This window comes from Rhinoderma darwinii, chromosome 3, assembly GCF_050947455.1.
Source record: "Rhinoderma darwinii isolate aRhiDar2 chromosome 3, aRhiDar2.hap1, whole genome shotgun sequence".
Lineage (NCBI taxonomy): Eukaryota > Metazoa > Chordata > Amphibia > Anura > Rhinodermatidae > Rhinoderma > Rhinoderma darwinii.
In genome coordinates, this window is record NC_134689.1 from 232976927 (window position 1) to 232991742 (window position 14816).

The 14816-nt window shown below is 39.8% G+C and overlaps 1 protein-coding gene across 2 annotated transcripts in view; it reads left to right on the forward strand.

Annotated features, from left to right (window-relative positions):
• The window catches only part of EXOC4 (exocyst complex component 4), a 410874-nt gene that overhangs the window by 161738 nt on the left and 234320 nt on the right, over positions 1-14816 (forward strand). The window lies entirely within an intron of this gene.

Sequence of the window (14816 nt, forward strand, 5' to 3'; positions counted from 1 at the left end):
ACAGCATTAATATATTTTTTCCTGTACTTTATGGTTTAGCACGATTACGGCGATACGAAATATGTAACGTTTTTCTTTTTTATGGTTAACTACTTTACTACACATTAATAGCAATATCAATTTAGAATTTTTATTTTAAATTTTTTTTTTATGTCGTACCATGCGGTTTAAATGTGTTCATTTTATTATATGGGCCTTTACAATTGCAGCTATACCATATATGTGTAAAAAAAATAATTAACACCTATTGAAAATAAAATCACTCTTATGGGGATAAAAATTATTATTTTAACTTTTCTTGTTTTACTCTTTTTTGCACTATACTAAAGCCTTCTTGCCTGTCAGTGATTAACTGACAGGCAATCTACCAGAGGGTGCCTTTTGGCACGGCCTAACAGGCATATAGCTAAGGCAGGTGTGGAGGGCTTTTGTTAGGCCCCGGATGTCATTAGAACCCGTCTACACCCCGCAATCGCTTTGCAGGGTGCTGATTGGGTGACAAAAGGCACATTCTCCCTGTCTAAACACCTAGATGCCACTGCTGCTCTAGACTGCGGCATCTAGGGGGTCAATGGAGTATCGGTCCTCCATGGTCTTTCCTATGACCGCTGCTGTATTGTAACTACGCGGTCACAGGAATCTGCAGCGCCACTCAGTGCCAGCGGGTAATTAAAGCAGACGCCGTTTACACATGACGGCCCACAGTTAACTGCCTACCGCTGCAACCGACATAGCTATTCAGCGGTAGGCAAGTGGTTAAGAAGGATAATGTGTCAAAGTTTTGCTAGTCATTACAAAATCGTGGATCAGTATTCCGTAATATCAAAAATATAAAACAGATGCTTAGCTGTATATTTGCAACTGCCATGCTGGTGACCCATTTATTCCAGTATTTACTGTGCTGTGAGTTTCTTACATTGATCTTGACAATTTAGCTGAAGCATGCTGCTGGTGCTTTTGAGGTCAACAAAAAGAGGGATAGAGAGACCAAAAGAGAGAGAAAAATGATTAAGCTTCTATTTTGATCTGATGGAGTTGGAGCACGGTCAGAGGTTGAGCTGGAAAGGTGAAATTAAATTAATTTCTCCTGATTTTGAACAATGTGGCAGCCACCATCTCGTTGTGAGGAGTAGAAAGCTCAAAGTTTCACCAAAGTTCTTGATGAGTGTTTTTCTGGTAAACATTGATGAACTTCTAAAATGTTCAGTTTAGACTTATTACACAAACCAGAACCAATCTGTTAAATGTATTGTTTCTATCAGTGTGTAATTTAATAACGTTAACCCACAGAGTTGCAGCTGTCCAGTGCTGTATCAAAAGTGGAATTATTACCTTTGTGTTGTTTATTGAGCGTCTGTGTCTTGTATAACTATAACCGGATGTGAAACTGGGCAGCAATGAATTGATTGTTTGTTACCCGAGTATATAGATGTTCGTGTTCATATGCTTAATACACATGGATATACATACAGCTATATTTGGATAATAAGGATTCAAACCTGCGTCAATCAGCTCCAATCAACAACATTATTAGGCCCCATGCACACGACCGTGCCCGTGATCGCGGCCCGCGATTTCGGGAACGGCCGTCGGCTGACGGTTACCCGCATTTTCGACCCGTGCTCCCATACAAAGTATGGGAGCACAGCCCGTAAAGCACGAAAAAACGGACATGCTCCGTAATTCCCTACACCGTTCTACGGCACGGACACCCATCCGTAGCGATACGGAAAGGTGTCCGCGGCCAATACAACTGTATGTGTCTGTAAAACTGCAGACCGTGTTACGGTCTGTGGTTTTATGGTTGTGTGCATGGGGCCTTAACCATTCTATGCCTACTTATAAGGTTTTCAATATAGCATGCTTTAAAACAATACATAAGACACTACAGAACCCCAAACATAAAATATACTAAACTAACTAAAATATAATATATAAATATATCATCTGCTAAATATTTGATTCTGTCCCTATTAACATTGTTGTCATGAGACTCCTGCCCACACCAGTATTTCCTGAGGAACGTTCCTCCTGGGCAAACACAAGAATGTACTGTGGTGTGGTGGACATGCCAGTTCTATCCAGATGAGGTGTAAAGTTGACCATTGATATATCTTCTGTTTTAGTTAATTGAGGAAAGTAATATGCAACTATCTATTCGGCAACAGTTCCTAGACTCTGAGTAAATGAAATGACTTGTCTATATTGGTACATTGACAAAACTAATATGACTTATGGTGTCATGTTCAGTTATAGTATTGTATTACTGTTGGTGGCTTGCATTGGGTTACTCCCACTTACATTACCTATGGTAAACTACCTGGTATCCTTTAGATTCACCTAGAACACATTAAGTTCGTGTAAACAAAGAATCCAGTTGAGTAACGTAGAATGTAGAGTGCGCAGCAGCGAACCCCTTCACATCAAAAAGAAGTAGTGTGAGGTATTGGATTTGAATTTATGTAATTTAGGGGTCTAGTTTGAGATTAATTTTTTGGTGGGGTCTCAAGTGTTCTAAGGAAGGAGAACCTGTATGGCACGATTCCACAGAAACTACTATAGCACAAATTGATGAAAAAGTTACTATTGGCTATGATGGAAAGATGTCAGGACACAGTGCATCACAGTTTGCTACGTATGGGGCTGCATGGCTGCAGACTGGTCAGAGTGCCCATACTGTCCCCTGTCCACTGCTGAAAGCCCCTACAATGAGCACGTGAGCCTCAGAACTAGACCATGGAGCAATGGAAGAAGGTGGGATGGTCTGATGAATGACATTTCCTTTTACATCATGTGGACGGCTGGGTGCATATGCATCGCTTTACTGGGGGAAGAGATAGCACCAGGATGCACTATGGGAAGAAGGCAAGCCAGAGGAGGACCCTGTAAAGTTAGAGTGTGGTCCCCGAATGCTGAAGCGCATAGTGCATAAATGTCGCCAACGCTCTGCTGACTCAATAGCTGCAGAATTCCAAACCTCCTCTGTCATTAGCATTCGCATTAAAACTGTGCCCCAGGAGCTTCATGGCATGGGTTTTCATAGCCGAGCAGCCGCATGTAAGGCTTACATCACCAAGTACAATGCCATGCATCAGATGGAGAGGTGTAAAGCACGCTGCCACTGGACTCTGGAGAAGTGGAAACGTCTTCTGTGGAGTGATGACTCACCCTTCTCTATATGGCAGTCTAAAGGACAAGTCTGGGTTTGGCGAATGCCAGGAGTACACTACCTCACACATGCTTTTCTGGGTGAATGGGCAAGAATTCCCATAGACACACTCCAAGATCTTGTAGCAAGCCCTCCCAGAAGAGTAGAAGCTTTTTTTTAGCTGCAAAGGGGGGACCAACTCCGTATTAATACCTGTGATTTAGAATGGGATGTCATAAAAGCTTCTGTAGGTATAATGTGTATGTGTCCCAATACTTTTGTTTCTATAGTGTATTTATAACATCATTGAAACCATTATGTCTTTGCATTCATGGAGTAGCGATACACAATTGTTTTATTTCCGCTTTGCTATTTTCTCTATAGACCTTGAGCCGTAATCATAAATGAGACGGAAAGTTAACATGGCCTTTTTAAGTAACGTTTATTATGTAAAGTAATATCTGCAGTAATAAGTTTGCGACCATTCAGCTTGGGGTGGCTTTTTAAAGCAAATTGTTACAAATCTGGATTCAATGATACACCAATATATGTATTTACAGCGAGAGCTGTTCTTTATTTTGCTTTTATTTTTGTGTGACTGTATCATCCCATGCTTTGGTGGAGAATTTCACCAGGATACTTTACTCTTGTAGTTATAACATCCATTGCTAATCTTCTTTCCATGTAGAATTTTTTTTTCCTGCTTTAAATTGTTCAGGTAATATGAACTTGTGTTTTTGAAGTCCGTTTTTTTTGTTTCTCACAATTTGTGAGCCAGAAGCCCTTGGCTCTGGAGACTGGTAATGATCAAACATATGTTTTACAGAGCATTCAGTTACAGATGTCTGCAGGACTGAGCCAGGGGAGTGTTATGTGCTGGGCATTGGTAAAACTGGCAGTCAGGCTAACGGGCTCCGAACAAACACGGTTTACCAGTGGGTAGATATCTGTACAAATACCAGCCACGTCTTATTAGTATCCATTAATAATTAACAGCACGGAAATGTAGCCTGAAATACTTAGTCCTCCTTTGCTAATATACAGTTATTATATTATTCTAAAAACATGAACCTCTTTTACCATTAGAGTCTTCTGTTTTTCTATAAATCACCTTATCAGTATATTAATGAAAAGTTCTAGAACTTTCGAATATACTTTTATGTTTCAATTCCTCATCATTTTCAAAACATTAGGCACTGTTCTCAACTGTGTTGGAGGCTTTGTCAGGCTCCTCTGTCGTAGTTCCAGTGATAAATGCCTTAAAAAATAGCTGCATTATTTCTTCTGATAAAATGACAGACAACCTCACAGAAACCAGACTGGACCCATTAAAACCAATGGGTACCATTGGGCGCCATTAGTATCCTTTCATTTAGATACAGAGGATGCAATCCAGTACATCGTTAGTCCTGCCCTCAGGTAAGAAGTGGATACAATTGTATCCAGTCACGAAACCAAGATTGTGTCTCTAAGCGTGATCTAGCCAGTGCTAACGCTGTTTATAGCAAGTACATATCCGATACCTCCTTGACTTCAGAAGTCCTTCCCTGCCAGGACATATGAGATATATGCTGCGCTATTGTATCCAGTAAAAAAAAAGATAGCTGGCTGAAACCTGGCGGACCCATTTATAAGGCTTTAATCAGATTTTCGTTGGAGGCACTACTAGGAGCTCCCCATTGCAGATGTCGTCATATTTGGCAGAAAAAAATAGCGCAGCATGCACATTTTATTTTTTGCAGCCAAAAAGATGGACACCATGACGGAACCCATTGTAAGCAAATCGGATCTGTTGGGTGCTATTGATGATGGATCTGGCACAATATAATTGTACATTTTTCTGCTCCAATGACTGAATAGAAAAATGAAGAAAGAAAGCAAAAAACACACGGCGCCACCTTGTGCAGGTCAAAAGGTTGAGTGGGTGAGGCAGGGGGGCAATTGTCATGCTCACCTAGGTAGGATGTTTTGAAGCGTGGGGATATAACCACAGTGCTGCTGCCAGATCCGAGTCGGTACCCCGAAGGGACCGCTTTGTTGACGGAGAGAGAGGGAGATGGCCTGAGGAAGACGCTTGTTCAGCGTTGAAACGCGTAGCCACTTATTGAAATAAACGTTTCTTATTTATCATACCCTGGACTTCATTCATATAAATCTCGCCACGCAGCAGCGCCCCCACAAGATCCAATTTTTTCTCCCTCTCTCTCCTGAATAGAAAAATGGAAAGACTGACACAGATATGAACAGAACCTAGGTCAAAGAGAGTAAAAGACAAACGAATACAGATTGTAATTGATCATCAGATATCCTTTATATTCGTCAAGTGTCCTTTGAAAATGGAATCTATGATGCCAATGTGAACAAAGATCACTCAGTCTTTGATGTCGAGAGATTAGTTTGCTTTTGGGCACCAGACTATATAGAGTCGCTTGGAGTCCCGAGTCTGTTCATGACTTTTAAATAATTATTCATAGAAACCAGGTAGTCTTGTATATTTAAAATGGCAACAATCATAACCTCTACCAATCATTTTTAGGCAAGCACTCCGCAGCGTCATGTGTTCGCACACAAGTCGTTTTACATTGTGATGTTACAGCATCCCGTGAGTGAACTCAAAGGTTCCTTGCTAGCGATGATCTTAAGAATACTAATCATGTCAATATTTTGGTCCTTTTTGCACAACTTTTCTCCCAATACGGAAACATTGAGGGGGCACACAAGTCACGGTAACACCATAATTTTACCTTGGACTTCGGGGTAAAACCATTTTACAAATAAACTTAAATTCCCTATCGTTTCTGTGTTCCATTATTGAAATGCTCCTGTTCATAAAGAGTATGATTCCTTTAATAAGCGTATATATTGAATTCCTGTAAATTAATTGCCCTAATATATAATTGCATGTTTCACCAAAAGTGACCCTATTCTTTAAATTATCTGTCATACTGGCTTTGACAATTACTATTGTGTCTTTCTTGGCATCCTCCTTTTTTATAAGATAGTAAATGAATATTTAGACCATCTGAGAAAATTGCCACAAAGTGTTTTTAACAATTTTCCATATTAGTGTCTCATTCAAGCTGACATTCCTCGACAATTTTTCTGTTTTACAGAGGATGACAGCTTCTAAAAATGTTAAGATAAAGCTGTTCATTCTTGATGACAGCACCTAAAATCTCTCCTCCTCCCTCAAAAAAGAAGGAAACTAATATGCAATACATTAGTCCTAGACAGCCTGTCAAAAAAGGTGCAACATTTGATTAGTCAAGATCAGGTTTGTAAATCGACTTTGTCCTTTTATGTCTAAAATCTGACAGCATGTTGAAATCAGCACACAGCTATAGCAGTGCCCCGGGGAGCCAGCTGTGCCAACAGATCCTGGTACTAGAGGAATTCATGAGATAATATACTTAAGTGAAGTAGTCTGTGTTTTGTGTTAAATCGGCTACAATTTTCTGGGATCCCATGGTAAAAAAGTAAATAAAAAACCTCAGCATCTTTTATATCTTTTACATCTTCTCTCTGCTTCCAGTTAACTTCTGAAATATAAAAAAAACTTACGTTGGAGTCTTTTGGTTTGAAATTAAAACTGTTGCACAGTTTATTACAGAAGTGTCTTCATATTCTGTCTCTATATTCTTTATTCCGATAGTGCCCCCATTTATATACCTGTGCCCTGCGAAAATGCAGGGTTAAGGCTTCGTTCACATCTGCGTTTGGCCTCCCTTCTGGCGTTCCGTCTGAGCTTCCCATTAGATCGGAACCCTGACTGAAAGAAATGGAAACACTAGGTTTCCGTTTGCATCACCATTGATTTCAATGGTGACGGATCCGGTGCAAATGGTTTCCGTTTGTCTCCGTTGTGCAAGGGTTCCATCGTTTTGATGGACTGAATAGCGTAGTCGACTACAGTATTGCTTCCATCAAAACAACGGAACCCTTGCACAACTGAGACAAACGGAAACAACTTGCACCGGATCCGTCACCATTGAAATCAATGGTAATGCAAACGGAAACTTATGGTTTCCGTTTGTTTCAGTCAGGGTTCCGGTCTGACGGGAAGCTCTGACGGAATGCCGGAATGGGGCCCTGACACAGATGTGAACAAACCCTAGCTAGTCCAGAAGCTGAATCAAGTGTTCACAAACAAATGACAATCACAAGACCATATAGCAGGAGTCAACTGACCGCTATGGAGTTCCCAAGAGCCCATGGCAAGAAAGAGCCCATAGCTATTAAGTCAGATGTATTAAAGCTAAAGTGGTGCATGGTCTGAAAACACAAAGCGATAAACGAGTTTAATGATGCTTAAAGCCATTGTTCTAACCTGGCTAAAGTGTGTTATAACTATGGTGGTTGTTATGGTGTCCATGATCATTATTGCTCGATGACCCAGAACACAGTCCGCCCTTGCCACCAAATCCACAGGCTCTGTGTATGCCTCTACGATGATTTTGTAAGTGCAAAAAGAAAAACTGTTTTATGTTTTTGTGTCTGGACTTGGAAATCATATTGTAAACTCCACTTAAGCAGGAGTTAAGGTTCCTTATTTTTATCCCTAAACATGCATGTATTTATGGAATGCTGATCATGTAGAATTATCTGATAGATTAATTTACTCTTTAATGGTCCCCATATACATCAGATGACAGTCATCTGAACCTGGCGATTTTGGCGGGACTAGACCACTATTTAATGTGTTCGGGGGTATCAACTTTCGGTGGGATAAAGGGTTGTTAATGTTGAATTTCAACATGCCCCATCCTTTTTTCTTGCAGGAGATGAAGAGGTGTCTGTCAGCAGCTTCTTTCCTCTCCCCATTGTATACTCATGCACGCTCGTCCAAACAGAGCATGTATGTGTGAGTCGGGAGCAATAGCTCGCAGCTGACAACGATCTTATGTGTATTGCCACCTTTTAGTCTTTAGGCGTGTTCCTACAAAATCCTCAGTGTAGAGAGAATGCTTTGTGTTGGTGGAGGAGATTCCTTGTGATGTCGGAAAGGAAGTAGAATTCTTGTAACAAGACTGCATTGATCTAGCTGATTAGACAAGTCGGTGGAGATTTAATCCGTTGACTGATAGGTCAGAAATGGCAAGTCCTCAGCAGAGCATGCCCCATATATTCAAAAAGATCTCTGGAGGAGACATCACCCCCTGCAGTCGGGATGAAGTTGCATCAAGCATATTTGAGATAAACAAGTTTTTTTTCAAGGCATGTTTCAGACCGATCCTTTGAATAAGTGCGTTTAATAGAAAACATTTTGTGACTTGTGATTCATCCTTCATAGCTTATTTTATTGATGTGTTAGCTAACCTAATGGAATGATTTTATTAGTGTCCAGGCTCACAAATGTTTTGCGTACAAATCCTCGGAGGCAAATCTATGCATTCAGTAACCATTTACTCATATTATTTCAGACTCTTTTTGGAAAATATTACCATTCTCCGACCCTTCACATTTTGGTCCTCCATTGATGAAGTGCCCTTTTTTTCTCTGCTTGCTTCAGACACTTTAAGAACTAATGAAAGTTGGGTTATTCTCATTTATCAAATCTTCCTCAGTAATATTAAAGTGGTCAGGACAATTATTGATAGACTTCTATCTGGAGGGTAGATGATCATTTTATGATGCCCATTGAACGTAAGATACAGACCAATTGGTTCTCCAAACTCTGGTTAATAGAGAAGTTCCTGGTTTGTTGTTCCCTAATAGAACATTAGGTGTTGGTACAGGCAACAAAGATACACGGTCATTCCTGTTGTAGCACTGCATAGTTCTATCATGCATGTAGTAAACTTATGGAATAAACATGGATAAAATAAATAATCAAAATATTTATTTTCGTTGCTTTTATAGCGCCAACATATTCCCTATCGCTGTACAGAGGTTTCCATCGCTCATTGTCCCTAGTAAAGCTCCCAATCTAAATTTAAGTATATGTATGTTTTTGGATATCCACAGATAAGTGTTATTGAAGGCTATGTTGGTCTTTAGAATTACTGTTTAGTAGAGCTAGACTGATGTCTTTACAATGGTTTCAGCTTTTGTGTTTATAATGTAAGCTGGAGCTTCCACATCATTGGGACACAAAGTTCATTAGTAAATGCTGGAGACTTCAGTGGCCAGGGTCTTCTCCGTACCGCGGTTAAGAGTTTAATATAAAAGCACCTCGTGCAAGGCTTACATTCATGATGCTCCACTCCTTATTACAGAAATCAGAATAAAAGTATAAGGTTGTGCATACACATTTATTGAATATTTACACACACATACGCACAACACAAGCAAGTGTATATGTGTGTGTAGAATCTGGCTGCCCGTTCCGTAAACAGATCATGTCTATAATGGACTGAAGCTCTTAGATTTTCATTGTGATTGAATGATAATATAATAAAGGTCACTTTCTCCTGGTGGTTGGCCAGATCAATAAAGATGAGACATTTTCTAATCAGTCACCCTTTTCTATCACCCTTTAAGGATTATGTTATTAACCCTGGTAAAGGCTAACTTATTTGGCTGAGAAATATTATAGGTTATCCAGTTACACTTTAGTGATGGCTCATCTGTGATCCTTTCCCAGTAAAGACATATATTGTCTTGAAAAAATATACAATTTATCACGCTAAAGGACATATGGCACAGACTGGTCAATCTTTTTCTCATCTTCATTTATCTTCCTTAAAAAATAAATTGTATTTTTGTCAATAAATCTATTTTCATTCTTATTAAATACACAGACTTAAATCACCCCTCACGCAGTGAAACTTCACAAGATAGAGTTGTAAGTAGACGTATAAGTTGTTTACAAGGATAGACATGCCAGTATAAGATGTCTGGTAGTCAGGGCTGTGGAGTCGGATTTAGGGTCCGTTTTGGGTGGAGTTGGAGTTGATAAAAATCTACTGATTTAAACTCCGGTTTCAAAATAATAATATTAATTTGCATATATCAATATTTAATGTATTAAACGCATAGCTTGTAACAGATTTACTTTCATAGGAATTTAGGAAGGTTTAGACACTTTTGTCATATAAATGTTATGTTCTATCAATCGAAGACCGCTATTTATCAAAAAGCAGTGATAACGTGGATGTTCTAGCGGCAAAAGAAAGTCTTTTATTAGCTCTCCTTTGTTCTCTCAATTAGACTAAGTATCTTCACGCTGCTTCCTGCTCTTCTGTGCTTAAGACCAGAGGAGGAAATTCACTACTGGGCACAGGGCCATTTTAACACTATGGTGGGCCCACTGCAAAAGTTTAATGAGTGCGGAACAGACAGGTGCGCTGAGGTTTAACTTTGTCTTTGTCCCTAGTGAACGTGTTGAACTGAAGGCTGTGAGTACCTGTGCTGTAGTGTCCTGTACTTATCTTGCACTCAAGACCTGTACCTTGTAGACTACGAGAACATTAATATCCTAACATTTTGAGCATGAGCAGGTTTGTGGTTTGTAATAAGTCAATGATTCAAGGGTAAACCCCTTGTTCGATGTTTAACGTACCCTCCTACTCTAAAGTATAAGAATATAAGAAGTCAATGAGGAGTTCCTTGTCCTGTATAAAAGTACAAGGCTTAATGTTCTTATACAAGTCATGGAACTCCGAGGTGACCTATAATAATAATTCATAGAGGTGTACATAGTTATAATAATCTTATCTGCTATAAAACCTTACTTTAAAAGCTATATGTCCCTCACAAATTGAATAACTGACTCACCTATTTCCTCTGTAAGACAAAATTTTGCAGAAATTGTAAATCGGTAATGTATAATACAAACCCAAGTGGCGCAGAAACTCTTTTTGAGGAGTACTCGACTGCCACTGAGCGGCTGACATGAGGCTCTCCTACCCACAACAGACTTGAACCTCTTTCTTCCTTTGCAAAGATATATTTTTGGCAGTAGCTGAGGTTTGGTTCCCCACAAACCTCTATAACCCCAAAGTTTGGCACCTTCCCTCACCTAGTGTTTTCCCTATAATGTAGATGGCCAGTTAGTGACCTCTCACAAGTAACTTCCTCTGGTGCAGAAGTGCTATGCGTATACTTGTGTTATTTACCTGCACATTGATGGAAAAAAAATATATATATAGATATGTAGTATAAAGGTGATGTTTATATTACAGATATATTGGGATATAGTAGTCAAAAAAAACTTCAACGTTTGAGCTTAGATGTTCTCATATTATAATATACTGTCTGGAAACGGGTGGTTAAGTTGCTGTATCTTTTTATCATACATATTAAAATATTTTACCATCTCACATCAGTGAAGGTTTCTGAAAATTAAAAGTGCTCTTCAAACTGAGGACTAAAATTGGTTACGCTTTGTAATAAATGCAAGTTCCGTCCCTAGTCTGAGATCTCAAGGACGAAGGCTGTAAAGATATGGTAGGGTATATTTATCAATACAATTGTACCAGTTTTTTGTTGTTTATATATATATATATATATGTATATATATGTATATGTGTATATATATATATATATATATATATATACACAGTGAAGGAAATAAGTATTTGATCCCTTGCTGATTTTGTAAGTTTGCCCACTGTCAAAGACATGAGCAGTCTAGAATTTTTAGGTTAGGTTAATTTTACCAGTGAGAGATAGATTATATAAAAAAAAATCACATTGTCAAAATTATATATATTTATTTGCATTGTGCACAGAGAAATAAGTATTTGATCCCTTTGGCAAACAAGACTTAATACTTGGTGGCAAAACCCTTGTTGGCAAGCACAGCAGTCAGACGTTTTTTGTAGTTGATGATGAGGTTTGCACACATGTTAGATGGAATTTTGGCCCACTCCTCTTTGCAGATCATCTGTAAATCATTACGATTTTGAGGCTGTCGCTTGGCAACTCGGATCTTCAGCTCCCTCCATAAGTTTTCAATGGGATTAAGGTCTGGAGACTGGCTAAGCCACTCCATGACCTTAATGTGCTTCTTTTTGAGCCACTCCTTTGTTGCCTTGGCTGTATGTTTCGGGTCATTGTCGTGCTGGAAGACCCAGCCACGAGCCATTTTTAATGTCCTGGTGGAGGGAAGGAGGTTGTCACTCAGGATTTGACAGTACATGGCTCCATCCATTCTCTCATCGATGCGGTGAAGTAGTCCTGTGCCCTTAGCAGAGAAACACCCCCAAAACATAATGTTTCCACCTCCATGCTTGACAGTGGGGACGGTGTTCTTTGGGTTATAGGCAGCATTTCTCTTCCTCCAAACACGGCGAGTTGAGTTAATGCCAAAGAGCTCAATTTTAGTCTCATCTGACCACAGCACCTTTTCCCAATCACTCTCAGAATCATCCAGATGTTAATTTGCAAACTTCAGACGGGCCTGTACATGTGCCTTCTTGAGCAGGGGGCCCTTTAGGGCACTGCAGGATTTTAATCCATTACGGCGTAATGTGTTACCAATGGTTTTCTTGGTGACTGTGGTCCCAGCTGCCTTGAGATCATTAACAAGTTCCCCCCGTGTAGTTTTCGGCTGAGCTCTCACCTTCCTCAGGATCAAGGATACCCCACGAGGTGAGATTTTGCATGGAGCCCCAGATCTATGTCGATTGACAGTCATTTTGTATGTCTTCTATTTTCTTACTATTGCACCAACAGTTGTCTCCTTCTCACCCAGCGTCTTACTTATGGTTTTGTAGCCCATTCCAGCCTTGTGCAGGTCTATGATCTTGTCCCTGACATCCTTAGAAAGCTCTTTGGTCTTGCCCATGTTGTAGAGGTTAGAGTCAGACTGATTAATTGAGTCTGTGGACAGGAGTCTTTTATACAGGTGACCATGTAAGACAGCTGTCTTTAATGCAGGCACCAAGTTGATTTGGAGCGTGTAACTGGTCTGGAGGAGGCTGAACTCTTAATGGTTGGTAGGGGATCAAATACTTATTTCTCTGTGCACAATGCAAATAAATATATATAATTTTGACTATGTGATTTTCTTTTTTTTTAAATATATAATCTATATCTCACTGGTAAAATTAACCTAGCCTAAAAATTCTAGACTGTTCATGACTTTGACAGTGGGCAAACTTACAAAATCAGCAAGGGATCAAATACTTATTTCCTTCACTGTACATCTGCCCTGTATACAGTACACAAAACAGAACAAAAAAAACCCACTAATATAATGTCCATCCTGATACTAGCTGTCAAAGGGGCTTCATAATACCCAGGGCTACATAAAAGCTGTGTGCAGACACCGGTAGGCAGCCTTTGCAGTCATATAGGTGCATAACGTTGGAACCTCGGTCTACATCAGCGATACTTGGATTGACAAATGATTTCTTGCATTCTAGTAATTTTTCCCCAGTATTAATGACTTGGAAAGCAGAGATGGAAATATAAGGATTTTGAATGTACAGTCTACACACACTTTGGTCCGGTTTTCTAAACCCCATGCAGAGATGGTCTGTCAAGGCTCATCAGTGATTTTCATTATGTAGCACAAATTTGACTTTCCGCTCCTTTGTAAGACCCGCTTGCTCCTTTCCTGGGGTTTGCTCTCATGTGCAAGGCACTGCTTGCCTACCAAATTCTTCTTTCAAGCCTCGAAGCAGTCCCCCCCCCCCTGCAGTGCTGAGAGGAGAAGCAAGATGTCGGATCACACTTGCCATGTCACTGTCATTTGTAACATCATTCAGAGGGATAGCGTTGCCTCTAACAGCCTTTAACAACCTTCCTAAAGCTTATCTTCCCAGTACTGCAGAAACCGAATAGAATAGAATGTGACAGCTTGTTCTGGATCTCCGCTGAATGGGAATGTGTATGTAGGGTGTCCTAGGGCAAGATTTTTTCACAGCTGTGTTAGTCACCTTACTGGGTCATGGAAAGCATGACTGACAAGCCACCTGCAAAACTCATCACGCTTATTTTCTATCTTTGTGTATATCACTATGCACATGCAATGCGGATTTAGCAAATCCTGTTTGAAATGCAATTACAAAGGCCATCAGTGCAATTGGCTAGTTTTTGTAACCTTGATGAGAGATTCCTAATCTCTATTTCAGGCTATTGTTCTGTAATCCCAAGATGATTGTCATTCAGGTCTATAGATATTACCTTGTAATCATAGCTACCGTCTGAACTGTGCTGTGTTTACCGCTGAGATTTTCATTATAGTTATGCCATTTTTTCTTTTGTGTCCTCAGATATTGTTTATGTACGACTAGGAAAGTGTATAGATTGGTTAGGGTCTTAATATTTGTGCTAGTTTGTATGGTAACTTATTGGCGTCATGCAGAATTCAGGCTATTGGGCTACTGATGCTGTTTATTCTTTGATATATATATATATTTTTTTTTTTTTCCTCTTGTGGAATCATATACAGGAATTGTTAGAAGCATGTAAAACCGCCGGCACAAAATTTTAGAAAAGCGATTTTAGAAAAGTTTTAGAAGCTCGCTGGGTCACTGTGACTGTAAGGGTATGTTCACACGCACTAATTACGGACGTAATTCGGGCGTTTTTGCCCCGAATTACGTCCAAAAATAGTGCCTCAATAGCGTTGACAAACATCTGCCCATTGAAAGCAATGGGCAGACGTTTGTCTGTTCACACGAGGCGTATATTTACGCGCCGCTGTCAAATTACGGCGCGTAAATAGACGCCCGCGTCAAAGAAGTGACCTGTCACTTCTTTGGCCGTAATTGGAGCC